Raw genomic sequence first — 13,387 nt, 5'->3', positions numbered from 1 at the left:
CCATTCTACACAGTGATCCTGCATATCCAGTTGCGAGATATTTTAAAAGGGTACATAACAATGATGTTAGTTGCCTCACATACTTCGTGATAGGCTCTGCTTCCAAACCACAACGTGGAGGCAACAGAGAACGCCAATTAAGGTAGTTAGAAACCAGAATGATCCTTGAATTTGACAGCAAGTGGCCGAATGGCTTGAATAACACAGAGGATATGCAGAACTTTCTCTAGTTTCCAGATAGTGTTTTGATACTGTAAATTTTACTTAAATGGTCTAACTATAGGATATGGTGATATATATCAGCTGGATACATCTGGAAAAGAATTAAAAGAATATATTTTCTTGTACTTAAAATGTATAGTGGACCATACAAAAGAAATTACCGTTTAATCATGATGTAATGATTTGGAGATCTCGTAGGCTGGAATAATTGATTTTATACATATCATTTTTAGTATGATGTTTTTTAGTAATTATATTTATATGACTTTAGCAGTATTGACCAGGAATGTGTTTTTATTGTTATTAATATATATAGATTTTCACATATCATACTGATGTACTTTCATTGGATTATATGCTGTATATTTGCACTTCAGCACGTTTTGCACGTTTTGTCTTTGCTGCTATCGACTGATGCACTTTAGAGGGCCCTCTCCGAGTAAAAATATCTACACCTTACAGGGATCTGTTTAAATGTAACATGCATTACATATGAGTCTAGGTCAACAATAAGGATTTATCCTGAAATTGGTTACATTTTTAAGGCATATATTATATGCATGTGGCAGCTGTATAAATAGAGCAGTAAATTATGTGTTCTGTTACATGGGGCATTTTGTATCTAGATTTGCCTGTTGATTTATTGTATTTAAGCACTTGCTAAAACCCAGATGCTGCATTTTAAAGATCATGCTCTATGTAATTGATGGTTTATATGTCATTGTATTTATACAGGAATATTTTTATGCCGACAATAATAAGGATAATATGCATATTTTAAAATCTAGAGCTTTTAAAATTATGAGTTTTTATCTAACACGATAGTAAGCTCTTTAGATGAGTAGTCTGTTTTCCATGCCCATGGTCATGTGATACGGAACTTGAGAAGGTGGGTGTGCACAATGTAACATTCAAAAGCATCAAGCCAGGCTGAGTTTCGCATGTGAACAAGGGCTTTCAAGCCCGAAACGCTTCATTTTGTGAAATGATTGCCATGAATAAATAAAATTTTGCCTGAGATTCCGTGGGTCTGTCTCTCCTTCATCGCTGCCTGGAGGTTGCAGGAGTGTGTATTTCGTTGGATACATACTTAGTTATATATACCTGATCTTCCTCGCCGTGTACTGGCGACCAGGAACATTTCACAATATATGGAGAGGCTGCGGCGGAAACTTTTCAACGCCGAGAATGCAGCGCAGCTGATTTAGCATAGTTCAACCAGCACTAATTCTGGACCCCTACTAGAGGGAACATATCATGTTGCAAACTGAGGATCACAGAACCTACCAAGGAAATAATTAACTCGTAAGGAAGGACTACCATTCCCAGCATGCCTTTGAACAATATGGAAGCACTAAGCAACGCCCATCAGGCTAGGATATAACCGGCATGCAGAGCCTTCTGTGAACTCACCTGAAACTGCCCAAGAAGAAGAGGCTTTCTGCCTTGAAACGCGTCGGCATCTTAAACCCATAACCGTAATGAAGCTGTTGGTTGCCGTATTGAATAAAACCGGATGGTTTAAATCGGCTGTGAGTGCGTCCTGAAATGCTTATGGCAGTTGGTGGAAAAAATTATCACACGGAGGCCTTTCCGAGCAGGACAGCAACATCTCATAAAACTGGAGAGGCTGCGGCAAGAACTTTTCAACGCCGAGTATGCAGCGCAGCTGATTTGGCATAGTTCAACCAGCGCTAATTCTGGACCCCTACTAGAGGGAACATATCATGTTGCAAACTGAGATCACAGAACCTACCAAGGAAATAATTAACTCGTAAGGAAGGACTACCTTTCCCAGCATGCCTTTGAACAATATGAAAGCACTAAGCAACGCCCATCAGGTGAGGATATAACCGGCATGCAGAGCCTTCTGTGAACTCACCTGAAGCTGCCCAAGAAGAAGAGGCTTTCTGCCTCGAAACGCGTCGGCATCTTAAACCCATAACCGGAATGAAGCTGTTGGTTGCCGTATGGAATAAAACTGGATGGTTTAAATCGGCTGTGAGTGCGTCCTGAAATGCTTTTGGCGATTGGTGGAAAACAAATATATATATATATATATATATATATATATATATATATATATATATATATATATATATATATATATATATATATATATATATATATATATATATATATATTTGGGCAAGATTCGCCACCAACAGTTGCCTCTTGCAGACAAAAGGACGAAGAGCGGACCCAAAGCTCTTTGTGCCAATCAAGTGAAGTTTATTTCGTGCCCAGCAAGTCCGCCAATATATATATATATATATACCACCATAAGCTTTCTTGACATTCAAGTACATATCACAGCAGGGCAAATAGAAACAAAATTGTTCCAGAAGCCAACAGCAGGAAATACCCTGCTACATGCCAGTAGCTTTCACCCTAGCCACACCATAACTAGCCTCCCATATGGCGAGTTCCTCAGAGTCAAACGAGCATGTAGTACAGTCTCGGCATGCGAGGAAGCTTTCGTGCTTACTAAACGCAGACTATTAGAGAGGGGCTATAAAGAAAAAAATCTAAATGCCACTTTGCGAAAAGTTGCCTTGATTGAAAGAGAAACTTTACTACAGTCCAGAGTAGATAGTAATATTCAAGAAATTTTCCTTAATATGAACTCAGGTGATGAAAGAGAAAAATCCGGCCAAACATCTAGGTTCATTTCAACTTTCAGTAGGCAATCTAAGACTATCAGAAAAATTGTCAACAAAGAATGGCCAATAGTGATGACGGACGGTATTTTGAAAGACATGTACCCAAATAAGCCCAACTTTACTTTTCGCAAAGCCCATTCAATGAAATCTGACTTGGTGAAAACCAGTCCTGAGACCTTTAATAAGGATAACTGGCTCTCATCTCGTAATGGCTTTTTCAAATGCTCCTCGTGCAGAGCTTGTAAATTCGGCTCTAATACAACATCATGCACAAGTGCATTCTCGGATCAACCCATAAAGATAAAAGGGTATTATACCTGTAAAACTAAGTATGCTGTTTATATTTTAACTTGTGTTTGCGGATTGAGATACGTCGGAAGCACTAAGCTACCGGTCCAAGCTAGGATCCTTCAACATCTAAGGGCCACAGTAAACTCGGACCCTTCGTATCCTGTAGCCAGGCACGTAAAAGCTGAGCACGATGGTAATCTAAACGTTCTCAGCTATTTCGTGATAGATCATATTCCTGGTACCAAAAGATTAGGAGACAGGGAAAGGCAACTGCGACGATTAGAAACCAGTTGGTGGCAGCTACTCCCCGCTTGGCGCCGAGCCTGTACTAATCAAGCATTTCGCTCTGGGGCCATTTCATTTAGCTCGTGGCACCCAAGTGTATTTTAAATATTGTTACGCTCGTATTTTATACTGAAAGTGATTTTTAATAATGTCATTTGGATTGTGATGTGTTTTTAAGTATCACGCTGCACTTTGGAGCACTTACTTGCACTCACCAGGGACCCCAGTTAAAACTGTAATATCAGGGCTGTTTTCTCTGTCTTGAAACGCAACCGGCACCTCAGCCAATCGCGGTTGTGGAGGGCGGGACAGGGGCGGCACCTCACGGAGAGTCGAGCGGTTAGCGCTCTAGACCTCCGCTTCCTGCAGGCTATTTAGGCTGCGAGGAGGCCGGCGTGCTCGCGGTAGGAGTTGGTGGCAGCTACTCCCCGCTTGGCGCCGAGCCTGTACTAATCAAGCATTTCGCTCTGGGGCCATTTCATTTAGCTCGTGGCACCCGAGTGTATTTTAAATATTGTTACGCTCGTATTTTATACTGAAAGTGATTTTTAATAATGTCATTTGGATTGTGATGTGTTTTTAAGTATCACGCTGCACTTTGGAGCACTTACTTGCACTCACCAGGGACCCCAGTTAAAACTATAATATCAGGGCTGTTTTCTCTGTCTTGAAACACAACCGGCACCTCAGCCAATCGCGGTTGTGGAGGGCGGGACAGGGGCGGCACCTCACGGAGAGTCCAGCGGTTAGCGCTCTAGACCTCCGCTTCCTGCAGGCTATTTAGCCCCTCGTCGGCTCCAGCGCGCAGCGATGGTGCGCAGGGTAGGCGCCACATCCTGCGCCAAAGACGAGCCTAAGACCAGCCCGTCTGTGCCAGTCCGGGCCAGGCCGGGTCACGGGGCAGGAAACGCTGCTACAGGTATGATCTCTGCGGATCAGCTAAGGGCTTTACGCCCTAGTAGCAATAGGAAATGTACTGTTTTACAACCTTCCCTTTCCGGTCTACAAGCCTGTCCTCACTGTGCTTTTACTCTGTCTAATTTTCAGCCTCATTCTGAGGTTAAAATTAGTTATAGTGCAATTACTCAACCCTCTGACCTTGATCCCCGTGTTTTCACATTCTATACTGTTAACTGTAGATCCCTACCACAGCATAAACTAGATATTTTCCATCTATTATCGGATGAAAAACCATGTGCGGTGTTCTTAACTGAAACCTGGCTACACGAAAGTGCAGGTCCAGATGTAGCCGCCTCCCTGCCCACGACCTATGCCATTGCTAGAGTGGACAGAGTGAAACAAGTAGGGGGTGGCATTGCTGTGATCTTTAACAGGGATTTTAAGTGCTAATTGGTTGACATACCTGGTTGCGAAGCAGCATTTTTTAAAATTTCATTTAACCCTAATTTTATGTTTTCTGGTTTTTTTAATCTACCGGCCACCTGGAAATAGTAATGCTTGGGCTGCTAATCTTGCCAATTTCATCTCACCTTACTATCTCAACGCCCAAAATGTAACCATACTGGGAGATTTAAATCTTCACCTGGAGGATAAATCAAACACTATTGTTACGAACCTCCTTGAGGACCTTGCCGCTTTTAATATGACTCTGCGAAATGAGGGCCCTACGCACAAAGCTGGCCATTTGTTAGACCCTGTCATATCGAATATAAAGGAGCTAAAGTGGCTAAAAACTGGCCCCATTTGCTGGTCAGATCATTTTCTAACACTTTTTAGTATTACCCTCAGAGAACCCACACACTCATGTTCCACCCGCCCACCGACTCTCATGAGAAATTGGAAAAGGTTGGATTTGACTGAATTGCAGATTGCATTGAAGAAATCTCCCCCTGTTCTGGGTTGCGACATGGATAATAACGCGCTTGTAACTCATACATGGTTAGAGAAGGCGGTTGATACTTGCCTGCCCCTTGCTAGGTGTAGAGGGAATGTTCATCGCCCACCTGCTCCCTGGTACACTGAAAGTCTTAAAATAGAAAAATCTGAGTGTAAGGCGCTTGAAAGACAATGGCGTAAACACTATGACCCTTTAAAAAAAGAGACCTATCGCAAGGCTAGAAATCTTTATCATTTGGCCTGCACGAAAGCTAAAGCCTGTTATGTAACGGAAACCATCAATACTGCTGCAAATAGATCACGTACCCTTTTTAATACGGTGAAAGAACTAGCTGGAGCTAACTCAATGGCTGCTGCATGTCCTCTTACTACCCAGAAATGTCAAGACTTGGCCACTTAGTTTGTGGAAAAGATTGAGACCATCATCACTAACATTAATCCTCCTACTAAGGATGACAGAGAGGACTTTCCTCCGATTACAACTGGAGGGTGTCGGCTTGAGTCTTGGCCTCTTATTACGCTGGACACTTTGAAATCTCTAGCTACCTCCATCAAGTCAGGTTCCCCATGTGATCCTCTCCCTATCAGCATTCTGAGCCAGTTGGATGACCCCGCCCTGACCATCGTTTCTGAGACACTCAATACCTCTATTCGATTTGCGAAAGTTCTAGCGGCATGGAAACACGCCATGGTGAGCCCTTTGCTGAAGAAGCCTACCGCCGACCCTGAGGTGTTAGCCAATTACCGTCCTATCTCCCTACTTCCTGCCTTCTCAAAAATTTTGGAGAAGCATATTCACAGTGCTCTCAGCACAATTACGGAAAACAACGGCTTGCTCCATTTCTCCCAGTCAGGCTTTAGGGCTGGACATTCCACCGAGTCCGCCCTTCTGGAAGTCACTGAGAAGATTAGGGAGCTCTTGGACGATGGGCAAACGGTTGCACTTGTCCTGCTCGACCTTAGTGCAGCCTTCGATACCATCTCTCACTCCAGGCTGCTTGCCAGGCTGGGTGAGGATGGTGTCGGAGGGGCAGCGCTGGACTGGATTGAATCCTATCTTTGCAACCGTACCTTCCAGATCGCGTCATCTCAGGCTCAGTCGGACATTTTCAGCTCGCCCCATGGCGTGCCTCAGGGCTCAATTCTGAGTCCGCTATTTTTTAATCTGTACCTTCGTCCCCTCGCTGACTTAGCGGAGCGAGTTGGCTTAGAATTAATGACTTATGCGGATGATTCGCAGATTATTTTTTCTCTCTCAGAATCTGACCCTTCATCTCCATCTGCGCTTAAACTTGGCCTTCATAAAGTCTTCAGCTGGATGTCAAATAACCAGCTGAAGCTCAATGGGGAAAAGACTGAGATTCTTCTCTTAGGTAAAAATAGGGACCTCTGGAAGGACACTCATTGGCCGCCATCCCTGGGTGCTTTTCCTACACCAGCTACCCAGGTTAGAAACTTAGGGGTGCACATCGATGACACATTATCGATGAAACAACAGGCCAATAAAGTAGCTGGCATCTGCTTTACAATTCTTAAATGGCTGCGTAAGATTATATGGATGCTGCCCTCGGTCACCCAGAAGACCGTAGTCAATGCCCTCATTACATCACGGCTTGACTACGGTAACATCCTGTACCTGGGTTCCAATCAAGCTGTTATCAGACGTCTCCAGCTTGTCCAGAATTCTGCAGCCAGGCTGTTGTGCAAAATCCCCAGAACAGCGAGGATTTCTAAACACCTCAAGGACTTACACTGGCTCAGGGTGGAAAACCGGGTACGGTTCAAGGCCCTGAGTTATATGTTTAAAATAAAGGCAGGTACCGCACCAAAGTATCTGCAAAAACTGGTTAGGCCTTATCTCCCCACACGCAATCTCCGCTCCTTAAATGCAGCGAATTTTGCAGTGCCCAGATTCAGACTGGCTAGAGTCGGAGGGAGGTCCTTTTCCTTTTTGGGATCGACCCTCTGGAACTCCCTTCCTCTTGTTATACGAAAGGAGGAAAACTTTGCCAACTTCAGGAAAAGCATTAAGACCTGGCTTTTCAATAAATAATCTGGTCTCTAGTCGTTTCTGCTTTTGTACAGCTCTGGTTCCATAGGCCTGGCGCCGGGAAACCCTTTGTGGGTATCTGTGCGCCTTACAAATGCAAAAAATAAATAAATATAGTTAAATTAGAGACCAAGAGTCCAGGGGGCCTTAATATTTGCGAAGATTTACACCACTACTTGGGGTGACTCCGAGATAATATGACTGTTTACACCTACACAGGATCATTTTATATGTGGAGTTAACACTGTGAAGCATAAGCGTTTTATGGTTTATTAAATACATAGACAATTTCTTGTGAATGAAATATAAGGTTTTAATCTATATTTATATATTTATATTTTTATACGGTGTTCTTAAATGAAGGGATACTGTGTAGTTAATAGATTAACGGTGACATGCATCAAGCGTTTGCGAATTCGCAAACGATGCGATTCGCTATTGCACAGCAATTGCGAGCGCAATTGGCATTGTAGAAATGCATCAACCAAATATTTGCGAAAATCGCTAAATATTCGCAAATAATGAAAAATCGCAAAAAAAATCTGAGAATACAATTGCGATTCCTTAGTTGCGATTCGCAATTACTGAATCGCAAATAAGGAATCGCAAATGATATGCATAAAAAATCGCAATTTGCGATTTTCACCAAATTCGCATTTTTGCACTTGCAAATTAAGAAGGGACACTACCAGGTGGTAAAAATGAAAATGTAAGCTGAAACACCTGCTAACCAACTGAAAAAGCATAAAACACACCCACACAAGGCCCCAGAGCACAAAATGGCTGGTCTGTGCCTGATGGCGAGGAGGATGCGGCTGCTACGTGCTCGACAGAGAAGGAGGCAAATCAATAAACGCATATTCAGAGTGCGCGTAACTTTGCTTGGCCAGCAGGACGACGAAATATACGATAAGTATAGGCTGAATGGACAAATGATAATTGATCTTATCAATGAATTGGACCCCATTCTCCAACGCCAGACACATAGGACCCAAGCCATCCCAACGCACGTACAAATATTATGTTGCCTACACCTACTGGCATCAGGCAGTTTCCAGTAGCCGGAGGGGTCTCACAAAGTGCATTATCAAGAATCCTGAAAGCGTTCCTCGATGCCATGATCACCCGGATAGATGCACATATCAGTTTTCCTACCTCAGCCCATGACCTAGCTAAGACCAAGCAGGAATTCTACCAAATTGCTGGCTTCCCACAAGTAATAGGTTGCATAGATTGCACCCATGTCGCAATATGTCCCCCGGCTACACAGGAATATTTGTATCGAAATAGGAAATGCTACCATTCCCTCAACATTCAGGTGGTGTGTAATGCCAAAACCATCATTACAGACATTGTCGCTCAATTTCCTGGCAGTGCACATGATTCGTTTATCTTCCGGCAAAGTGGCATGCTGTAGCGGCGGGACTAGGAATTGGCAGGAGTCGGGTTTTTGTAACGGTAGGGTTTATTCTTTCAAACAGTGAATCAGTACAAGTTTTACGAAGGGCTCCCCGGCGTGGTGATCTACTCCGTTCCCGTCGGGTCTTTCTAAGTACTCCCTCTTCTTTTCTTCTGACGGGGCTCCTCCTTCTTCTGGGCTCCGGAGGCTCCGTGCTGTCCGCCCTCGCCGACACCGTACAGGGGAAAGAAGAGAGGCCGGTATCAGTACGTTTGCAATAACAAGTATTGGTACACCGGGGAGGGGGCCCGTGGGGGAAACACCCAGTGATGCACAACAACAGAAATTACTAGTATTTCCAACTGAGAGGGGACGTGACGGTGAGGGAACCCGGTGTTTTACCCCAGTCATACAACACTCCACTAATTGCGACTAGCTCGCTTTTTTATCCAGCCTACGAAACGGTTACGCACCTCAGAGAGCCGTACCCCTCCAGGCGTACGGCTGGGCGGATCGCGGTGTTGGCCTCCGGGCGTGTCCAGTGTTGCTTCGGCTCTCCCTTCCGTGTTCTTTGGTGAGTCCGCGATGTTGTCTTCGCTGATCCACTTGTAGCTGTGGTCCGCCTCTCTTCCTCCTCTCCTCCAGTCGCTCTCTCCCCTCCGGTCGTCCTCCTCACTCGATCGTCCTCCGCTCCTCCAGTCGTTCTCTCTCCTCCACTCGTCCTCCTCACTCGATCGTCCTCCGCTCCTCCAGTTCTCCTCGCTGCTTCCCGCCTCTCCGCCCTGCTCCTCACTGACCGCTCCTCCGGTGAAATAACACACCTGGTTATTGTTGGACACGCCTTTTAAGGGATGTTCGAGCTCCACCTCTTCTTCCAGGTCTTTGGTCCAGTTAAAGGGCCAGTCTTCTTCCTCGTTGCAACTGTACCTCTCAGGGCCAGGCCATCTTGTCACAGGTCCGGGCTGAGGAAATAAGAGGGGGGGGTCACAAGAGGTTAATTCGCGCCCTAATGCGGGGCTGTCGCTGGGACCCCGGTTACACACCTCCCCCCTTGGACCCTTCCGCTCGGGAAGGGGATGCCGGGACAGGTAATCGGCCCCCTTGTTGTCTACCCCTTTTTCGTGACACACAGTGAAGGAATAGGGCTGCATCGCCAGGAACCAGCGCATGACTCTAGCATTGGAGGACTTGTTCCTAGCCATCCATAACAGAGGGGCATGGTCAGTGTACAGTGTGAAGGACCTGCCCTCCAGATAGTAGGCCAGCTTCTCAATAGCCCAGCGAATAGCTAGGCATTCCTTCTCCACAGTGGCGTATTTGAGCTCTCTCGGGAACAGTTTTCTACTGATGAATAGAACAGGATGGTCCATCCCGTCCTCCCCCTTTTGGGACAGCACCGCTCCGATCCCGAAGTCCGAGGCATCCGTGTGCAGTGAAAAGGGTTTCTGGAAGTCCGGCGAGGTGAGAATCGGGGCAGAAATTATAGTCCTTTTCAACGACGAATAGGCCTCCAACATGGCTTGGGTGGGGCTCCTCAGGATCGACTGTTTGACGTGAGACTGTAGGGCATCCGTGAGAGGAGTGGCCAGTTGCGCAAATTGCGGGATGAACCTTCGATAATAGCCAATGAGGCCTAGGAAGGCCCGCAACTCCTTCTTAGTACTGGGAAAGGGAGTCTCCGCTATTGCCCTCACTTTCTCTGTTTGTGGCTCGATGAGGCCGTGTCCCAATACATACCCTAGATACTTAACCTTGTGGAAGGCTATTCGGGATTTTTTTGCGTTTATCCGTAGTCCTGCACGGGCGAGAGTTTCTAGTACCTTCTGCAGGTGAACCAGATGTGTCTCCCAGTCGGGGCTGAATACGACAATGTCATCCAGATAGGCGGATGTGAATGATGTTATGTCCTTCAAGACATTGTTCATAAGCCTCTGGAAGGTGGCGGGTGCTCCGTGTAGGCCAAACGGAAGCACTGTGAATTCGTAATGACCTTCAGCAGTGGAAAAGGCAGTTTTGTGTCGATCTTCTTCTCGTAGGGGAACCTGCCAGTAACCTTTTGTCAGGTCTATGGTGCTGATAAACTTGGCTTTACCTAGTTTCTCGATCAGTTCATCGATACGTGGGATGGGATAGGCATCGAATTTGGATATCTCATTAAGGGCTCGAAAGTCCATACAAAATCGTCTAGATCCATCGGGTTTTGGTATCAAAACGATCGGACTAGACCAGTTACTATGTGAGGGACGTATCACCCCCAGTTTCAGCATTTCTTCCACCTCCCGTTTGATGTCTTGTCTCCTGGCCTCCGGGATCCTGTAGGGGCGTATCTTCACTATCTTTCCCGGGCTAGTCTCAATGCAATGTTCCGCGAGGGCGGTTTTTCCTGGAATGTCGGAAAACACTTGTTCTTGTTGTCTAAGGACTTCCGTCAACTCCCGTTTTTCTTTTTGTTGTAAGTCCTCATTGATTACCAGTTGAGGTATGGTGCTTGGATCCGGAGGCATGTCTTTCTCCACTATGTGTACCCCGACTGGGGTCTTGCCCAGCCATTTCTTCAACATGTTGATGTGATATGTTTGTTGTTTTCTGGGGTTCATCTGTAATCGGTAGGTGGTATTTCCGATAGTATCCACGACAAGAAACGGCCCACTCCATTCAGCTTTGAATTTCTGTGTGGACGAAGGTAACAAAACCAACGCCCAGTCCCCTTTTTCCAACTTACGCCATTTTTTTCCTTTGTCGTAGACCTTTTTCTGTTTCTCCTGGCTTTTTTCTAGATTAGCGAATGCCAGGTCCCGTAACTTGCCTAGTTTGGAGCGAAGGTTGCGTGCATATTCCAGGGTGCTGGCCGTTTCCTCCGGGGTTTCTCTCTCCCAGGCTTCTTTGGTCATGGCCAGTAGAGTTCTGGGTTGGCGACCGTAGAGCAGTTCAAAAGCAGAACATCCAAGGCTACTCTGTTTTTGCCCTCGGATAACATATAAAGCAAGGGGCAGTACTTGATCCCACTCCGTGCTGTTGACTTCCAACATTTTTCGCAATGTGGTTTTTATAGTACGATTATACCTTTCTACAAGGCCGTCGGTTTGTGGATGGTACACCGCAGTGCGAATTTGGTGGATGTGTAGCGTTTTGCAGACCTCACCCATGAGTCGAGAGACGAATGGCGTTCCTTGGTCGGTCAGTATTTCCTTTGGAAAACCTACTCTAGAAAATAGTTCCAACATTTTGTCTGCGACATTTTTAGTGGTCGTCGAAGTTAGGGGAAATGCCTCCGGGAATCTGGTAGAGTAGTCCACAATCACCAGGACATACTGGTAACCCTTTCTGGTTTTCGGTAGGGGCCCGATGATGTCCATCCCTATCCTTTCAAAGGGTACTCCTATTATAGGAAGGGGCTGCAATGGTACGGCTGGTGGCCGAGTCATGTTTCTTTTCTGGCATATGTCGCATTCTTGACAATAATTCATGGCATCTTTATAAATACCCGGCCAATAGAAGCATTGTAGGAGATTCTGAGTTGTTTTTTCAGCCCCTATGTGTCCCGCAACCAGGTGAGAATGTGAAAAAAACAGCACCTGTTCTCTGAAGGACACCGGGACCAGCAACTGTTCTGGGTCTTCTTCCTTTCCTTGTCGGTACAATAGCCCATTCTTGATGAACATGCGGGGATACCGAACGGGTACCACGCCATCGTTTTGGTGCGCATTCTCCCAGGCGTTAAGTAACGTAGCATCATTAGCCTGTGCAAATTGGAAGCTGCGGTCCAATGTCCACGGGTCTGGAGAAATTAATGCAGGAGCCCCTCTTCCGGATAGGGGGGTTTTTCTGACGGGGATCCCCTCTCCCATACTCTTTTTGAACATTTTCAGAAAGGACGGGTTGTCAGTTCCTATGATCAGGGCTTCTGGAAGTGAGTCTAGAACCCCCACTCTTACCCGAGAAGGGGGGGCTTCGGGTGACATCAACGTGATAACCGCCACGGGGTAGGGTTTTACGTCCCCGTGGACACATCTTATGAACACCTGTTCGTTGGGTAGGACTTGCTGGGGTCGTACATGGTGTGCTTGTATTACTGACTGGCGACAGCCAGAGTCTAGGAGAGCTTGTATGGGGGTACCGTTGATTCTCATACTTACTTGGTAGGCGTTTCCCATTTCGGCGGAATAGAGGACGGCTCGGGGTAGGTATCCCACCTCCATAGGTTCCTCAGTCGGTTTTTTCCGGGGACAGAATCTGGCAATATGACCCCATGTGCCACACTCGAAACACTGAGGTCCGCTGTGTGGAAGGGGTTCTGTCCTCCAGTTTCGAGGTCGAGGAGGTTCAGGGAGGCGTACCGGCCTTTTCTCCGACTTGAAGGAGGTTTTCTGTTTCTCGGTCTCTACGGGAAACATGGGTCTCTGTTGGACCCGAGAAAAAGTATTCGCCATTTCTACAGCTTGAGCTGTGGTTAAATCCGGATGTTGTTTTAGCCATCTTTGGGTGGCAAAGGGTAGCGCCTCGAGGAATTGTTCCAGGTATATCCGGTCCATAATTTCTTCCTTTGTGCTTTCTGTAGGGCTCAACCATTTATCCGCTGCCATCTTGAGACGGACAAATAATGTTTTTGGGGTCTCCCCG

Source organism: Lissotriton vulgaris, chromosome 2_1 (assembly GCF_964263255.1).
Source record: "Lissotriton vulgaris chromosome 2_1, aLisVul1.2, whole genome shotgun sequence".
Taxonomy (NCBI): Eukaryota; Metazoa; Chordata; class Amphibia; order Caudata; family Salamandridae; genus Lissotriton; species Lissotriton vulgaris.
Note: the sequence above shows the minus strand (reverse complement) of the source record.